Below are 6,549 nucleotides of genomic sequence, written 5' to 3' on the forward strand. Positions count from 1 at the left end.
ACAATCTTTATCAGAAAATAAAATAGTACTTCTTTTGAATTCGTTTTCTATTTTTCATTATTTTTTGTTCATATGCGCCTGGGAGCATAACAACATTTGCGGTCTTCTTTCGCTTTTCATTCTATATATAAGCATTGTGATTGAATTCCATGTTTTAGTTTCAGTCATACTCTCGAAAAAAAAAAGTTTCAGTCAAGTTATCTAACTTATATCCACCTTGCATACGGAAGCATGAACCTAAAACAAAACAGGCTCATAGACGTTAAGACCACTCCGGGGCCATATATGCAAATAAGTTTTTCGAGAGATCAATGAAGCACTTATATGTTCTAACTTCTAAGCAATGTAAATTAAGTATAAGTATGTATATTTCCGGCAAAAAAGTACTTTCTCTGTCCTATAATATAAGAGCGTTCGAAGAGAGTACGTAATATGTACTACTTCCTCCGTCTCAAAATAAGTGACTCAATTTTATACTAGCTTTTAGTATAAAGTTAGTATAAAGTCGAGTCACTTATTTTGGGACGGAGGGAGTATTTGGCAGGAGCATCGTGTATGGCAACTGAAGAAGAAAACGAAAAGGAAGTGTACGACATGGCAGGTTGCTGCGGTACAACGGTAGGTACGCGTACTGCAGCGATCCATCCAACAACAAGGAGGTCAGGTGGGCGAGCTGCTGTGCTGAGTGCAGTACGCATATATCTTGGGCCATTGTACTACTACTACTACTACTTGTAACGGAACAGGTCAGCGTTTGTGTACTCCAGTTGCACTGCGCCAACTTCTTGCTAGTACTACTACTGTACTTGTGTACTGCCACTTCAGTGAAGAGGAGCAAGTCAGCTTTCTTTGCATATATATAGATCTTCCCTGTGATGATGGTAGCATGGCATGGGCCTCGGCAGCATCAGGAGGTGAGGTGGTGAACGACCAAGTGTTAGAGAGAAAGAGAGTTGATTTTGTGAGTGGAGAGGGGGGAGGAGACAGGGATGGAGCAGAGCAAGGGATGAGGCAAGCAACAAAATTTACCACCTGATTATGAGAAGAGGGAGAGAGTTGCCAGAGCTTCTGTTGCTGTTGTTGCTCCCTCCCTGCACTGCCTCTTCCCTGGCTCCCCTCCCAAATCTCTCCCTCCCCCTCTCTTGCCATTTTCTGCCCCTGTTATAGCTCCAGTTGTTCTGTTTGTTCTTCAGTTCTGCAGGCTCCTTTGTTTGTTCCTGCTTACGTTCTCATGCTGCCACTGTCATGGTCTAGATACATACATGCCCTTGGATATGTTCAGCTAGCTTCTTTTCACCTGCCGAATTCTTGTTTAATGCTTCTTTTACGTGCTCGGACGCCACTGCACTTGCATTGCTTCCACAACTCGTCAAAAAGTTTGGTGACTACTTGTGCCAATTTTCTTCCCTGTTTTTAGGTTGCTCATCCATCATTGTTTATAATCTTACACGCTTATTACTCTAATTTCGTTCAACCAGGTACTTCAATTCAAACCTGTTCTTGTGAGGTCCAGGGAGGAGGCAAACTTGTTCATCCATACATGTTTAAAATCTGTTTCATTTTCAAACAGATACTTCCACTGCGCTTCCATTCCAGGCTTCCAGCATCCTCTTCCTCCAACACGCTCGTTGACGCGTGGCTCTTTGGTTGCAACAATGAGCTACCATAAGGAGTGTTTGGAAGGAGTGGAATCGTCAGAGTTTTCCATCGGACCTCCCTCGACACTTGAAGATGTATAGCTTTTAAGAGTGCATAAGTCGGTGACTGCTAGCAGGACAAGCATCCATGCAGTGATTTTTCACTCGGTTTCTCTTGTACATAAACTCTGTTTTTGTCTCTGCTGTTCAACATTCAGCAATGCGAAATGAACGGCTGTATTCAGACGTCCATTCTACCGTGACATCCACATGGAGGGTGTTTCATATCATCACCAAAAAAATAAAAAAAATCCATACCCATATCTGATATTAGATTGATGAATCACTGAAACAAGAGGAAACCCATGACACCGGCTGCTACCTTCATCAATCTTGACAGTAAAAACAAAATCCTTAACACAGTACAGAATATTAGGGAATTTTTTTTATCCCAGCACAGGTGATAAGTGGTAAAAACAAGACAGGCAAACAGACAGAAAGTGGAAGTTCGATCCCTTTGCCATGAATGCGGAGGTATCATTCTGAAGATCGTAAATTGTAACCACTATTTCGTTCATAACTCGGAGGAAGCTGTAGCCAATGTCAACGTGCAAGACAGTCAACCCTGACAAAACATGATTCCTGCCGTTCTACAGCATGGAAACTACGTACAATCCTAGATGAAACGCTGAATCTCCTCCTATATCGCTATAAAATCTGCAATATGATGGTGTCGAAGCCGCGGATTTGCGGCGCAGTCGGTCGTCAGAGCAGTGCTTCGTCGTCGTCGTGTGCTGCCCCTGTCATCTCCTCTGCATTCACATCTGGGTATACCAGCGGCTGATCATGCGCTGCAGCCACAGATGCAGTCAGTTAGTCATGGCCTGCTACATATACATAGCACAATAGGTGGTAAAAACTAAAAAACCCTCAAAAAGGAAAGCAGGTAATAGAAAAGAATGCAGAGGAACAGAGGGTTATCTGGAACAAGTTCCATTGCAATAACCATCATCTGCCTTGTTAATTAGTGGCTGCATATCACTAGTTTCAGATTATCCACAACATTCTTCAAGTAATTAAGCCCTCAACTCCCAGATATATCACAACCATTACTAATGTTAATCTAAAGTAAGCCAGCAAAATCAAGCTGGCAAATGATGCTCTACAGTTTCCCCACGTTAGTGCAGAGAAATACCACATTAAGGCTCCGTTCGGTTTACATGAAAAAGCAAAGGAATCAAGCTCCTGTAGTTTTTCTCTCCATCGATGCGTTCGGAAGGCAGGAAATGGGAACAGTACTTCTAAGGAAAGGTGGGCCTATACCCATGATTCCAGAGGAAAAGAAGCCTCAATCTCTTTTTTCCTCGTGTAGGCTCGAGGCAAGAGAGAAGCTCAGTTAATAAACAATGTTTCTTTGCATGTGGCATGTAGCCATGTACCACAAAACACATTTGTTCTATTTTTTAATCAGCCCAAGCATCAGTTTCCTATGGTTCTCGCCCCTCTGATCCGGACACCATCCTTTTGCTTCTATCCTTCATTTTTCACTCTTGGTTTTACCACAGCAATCCTGTGCCTTCAATGAGTCCCGTAGTTTTCTCTCCCTCCAACCCGAACGGGGCCTAATTCTTCACTTGACTCTGATCATCTACCACATTGCTCGGGCCTCTAAATTCTTCTTACAAGAAACATACTAGTGTAAATTTTTTCACTCAGACTGAAACAAAGACGAACAAGCACAAAAAGGGCAAAGAAGAAGAAGAAGAAACAACACTGAATCAGCTTGATTAGTGCACTGACCTCTCGAGTCGACACTGAAGATCACCACGTCCAGCGGCTCCCGGCTGCGAGGCAGGTTGATGAGCAGAGGGCCGGCGCGCACGCAGAGAGTGGAGCTGAAGGCGGACACCGGAGAGCAAGTTTTGGTGGCGCGCGCGCAACGGATGGAGCGCGTTTGCGCCGCTGTTCAATCGGATTCCGGCCGACTCGACTGGAGTGAAACGCGCTTCCGAAATCCGAATTCGATCGGGAGTGGTGCTCTGCTCGCGTCCGACTGGAGCACGGTCACCGCCTCGCCGGGAGATATAAGCTCCACGGGGGGCCTCGTGGGAGGCGATCGCCTTCTTTCTTCCTTCCCAATTTCTCCATCCAAACGTCCCCACTTCTCCATCCACTCCAAAACCGATCACAGGAGCTCGCGGCCGCCACCCATGGCCGGGCAGATGCTCCGCCGGTGGAACAGCTTCTACGGCGCCTTCGACCCCGTGGACGCCGCCATCGAGGCCGCCGACCCGGTCCAATTCTCACGCCACGTGTTCCGGCGCGCGAGGGTCGACCTGGTGGGACGGCTCTGCAGCGCCGCCGACGACGACCAGGCGGAGCGCATCTGCGGGATTCTCGACGACATCATGGCCGAGTCTTTGGAGACGCTGAGGCTGGTCCCATCAACGCCGGGGGCGCCCATCTCCACGGAGCTCGCCGACTCTGTGCGCGCGCTGCGGGAGCACGACTCGGAGCGCGTCCGCCTCCTCGCGCGCGGCATCGTGAGCGGGTGGGAGGCCTCCGTCCAGGACGACGGCGACGGTGCCAAGGTCGTCACACCAGCCATGCCGATGAAGAAGCTGCCGCAGCCCAAGGCGAGCGTCGGCCAGCAGCAGCAGCAGCAGCAGCGTGTCTCCGCCGACCCTGACGCGAAGACGAAGCGGCCTCCCAAGATCGTCGGCGAGCCCTTGTCCAAGAAGACGGCTGAAATCATAAAAAAGGCGTCCGATCCTGTCGACGGTGACCGTGCCGGGTTCTGCTCGGAGGACAAGATGGAAGCCGCGAAGCGCAAGCTCCGCCAAGGTTACCAGGAGGCAGAGGACGCCAAACGGCGGCGCAGGACGCAGCTGGTGCAGGCGGCGCCCAAGATGATGCAGCCAATCAGGAGGTGCAGCAGCTCCATGGTGAAGAAAACCTTGTCGATCAGGACGCAGCTTCACATGGCTTAATTAGGTCTCTGGTCAAGAAAATCCATAACTATGTAATCCTTCTTCTGTGGTAATCTCGAACATGCCATACTGCACTTGTAACATGTGATCGAAACAAGTTGCTCGTAGATCGTATGCATGTTATGTATGTGATCGAAAGAAGTTGATGAAATTAAAGCGAGATTTATACTGTTACAAATGCAAAGGATTTGGAGAGAAACTGCTCGTCATGTTGGGGAAGATGCATGTGTTTGTGGCGATTTACTGGAGTATAATTCTGCACGCAACTGAGCAACCAACAAAGACCTCCTTTTAAAATTTCGAGTTATCGTGTCGTGCCGATGTTCAGACTTGCAGTCCAAGTTGCAACATGAATTCAATCAAATTTGAGAAAATTCACCTCTTGCTGTTTCTTGGTATAAAACTACAACATATGTACGACAAACCATGATACGCATCCATAAAAGGATAAATCTTTTCAGAGGTTTGCAAGTTGGATTGTACTCGACACAGATTGCATACAACGCGGCAGCAACTAGAATCTGGACTGGTGTATTCCTAGTTTAATCCGAGTGTCAAATCACAAGAATGCTTTCTTCGGTTTACACCGAGGTATTTCAAAGGAGAAAAAGGCTACGTTACAAAGAACAAAATGCGAGCTCGTGGTGTCTTTCATCTAGAAAGTACTATTTATAGGTGTGCATGATTCCCGTTTCCTTCAAAACCCTGATTCGGTTCATATCCTCGGACAAGGAGAGCCGATCATCACACTCCGTTGCCACCATTGATAAACAAGGGCAGAAATCCTAACAATGTCATCCACGACCAAATTGATGATAACTGAACATGTAAATTTTACCTGCAGTAAAGGAAGAATGCTATTGTGCAATTCCAGAAAAAACTCAAATGCTGACGAGAACCTACAGTGGGAAAGTTCAGTGATTAATAATAAGAATTTGGTTTCATGAATAACCTTCCTAGACTAACTACAACATTTATACCAATTCATGTTCACTAAGTATGCACATCTTGGTTTGCAACAATTACCCAACAAATTCATATTTAATAACGGTTAAATGGCTGTATGATTTACATTTTTTTTATCGAACAGTACGCTTTACCTTTTCAAAAGAAGGAAACATTTGTACAGCTCTTCAATAATAGAATCAACTTTTAGGTGTATATACTCTGTAAGAAGAACAGAGAGTCGGGAGAGTGTGTCGTTCCATTCTTCGCTACCTGAGGTAGGACACAGAGGGAGGAGGGTAGCAACATGCTCTAAAATTGAAGATAAAGGTTGACTGGAGATAGAATTTGCGTGTTGCTCTGCAATGGCATTCAATTGTAGGGAACTGCTAATTCTGAACTGTTTGGCCCATTTCTGAGAACTTCCTAGCAGAACACAAATCACTGGATTTTTTGGATCATAGTTCCTCCATTCTTCAGAGATTTATTTTCAGTAACATTTGAAGTGCGGCATGTAGGATCTATCGGCCTATGTAATGGAAGCACATTGAACAAATCAGCCTTGACATCCTCGGGTAATTCCTGCAAAACTGTGAAGTCTGCCTGGCTTAGAGAATTAGGGATGAAATCAAGCCGTGTGACACTCTCTGTATCAATCAATTCATTGGCTCTTGAGCACGAAGCATGGACAGTTTGAACTTCCTAGTCTTATGCCCCCTATGGGAGTAATGGCAAGAATTAGGATACTTGAGGAATGGTTCAAAACAGGAATGACAAAGTAGCAGATTTGATAGTGCTTCCACTCTGTTTCCAATTTTAAGTTTGCTGATCATCTCATCTTAATATTATTTCGTTTTTCCAATTTGTCGGAAATATGTCCAAGAGGAATAAAGTATTGTTTTATTCTGCATTCATGATTAATCTTTATATTTATTCATCTGTTTAACGAAAGGGCCGCAAAAAAACAAATTAGACAT

At 45.4% G+C, this 6,549-nt stretch overlaps 1 long non-coding RNA gene across 1 annotated transcript; it reads left to right on the top strand.

The window, feature by feature from the left end:
- Nucleotides 1-901: 901 nt before the first annotated feature.
- LOC123160875 (uncharacterized) lies at nucleotides 902-1,889 on the top strand. Its single transcript, XR_006480438.1, has 2 exons — nucleotides 902-1,381; nucleotides 1,479-1,889. It is a non-coding gene; the product is annotated as an uncharacterized lncRNA (long non-coding RNA).
- Nucleotides 1,890-6,549: the final 4,660 nt, after the last annotated feature.

Source organism: Triticum aestivum, chromosome 7B (genome assembly GCF_018294505.1).
Source record: "Triticum aestivum cultivar Chinese Spring chromosome 7B, IWGSC CS RefSeq v2.1, whole genome shotgun sequence".
NCBI classification, from domain to species: Eukaryota; Viridiplantae; Streptophyta; class Magnoliopsida; order Poales; family Poaceae; genus Triticum; species Triticum aestivum.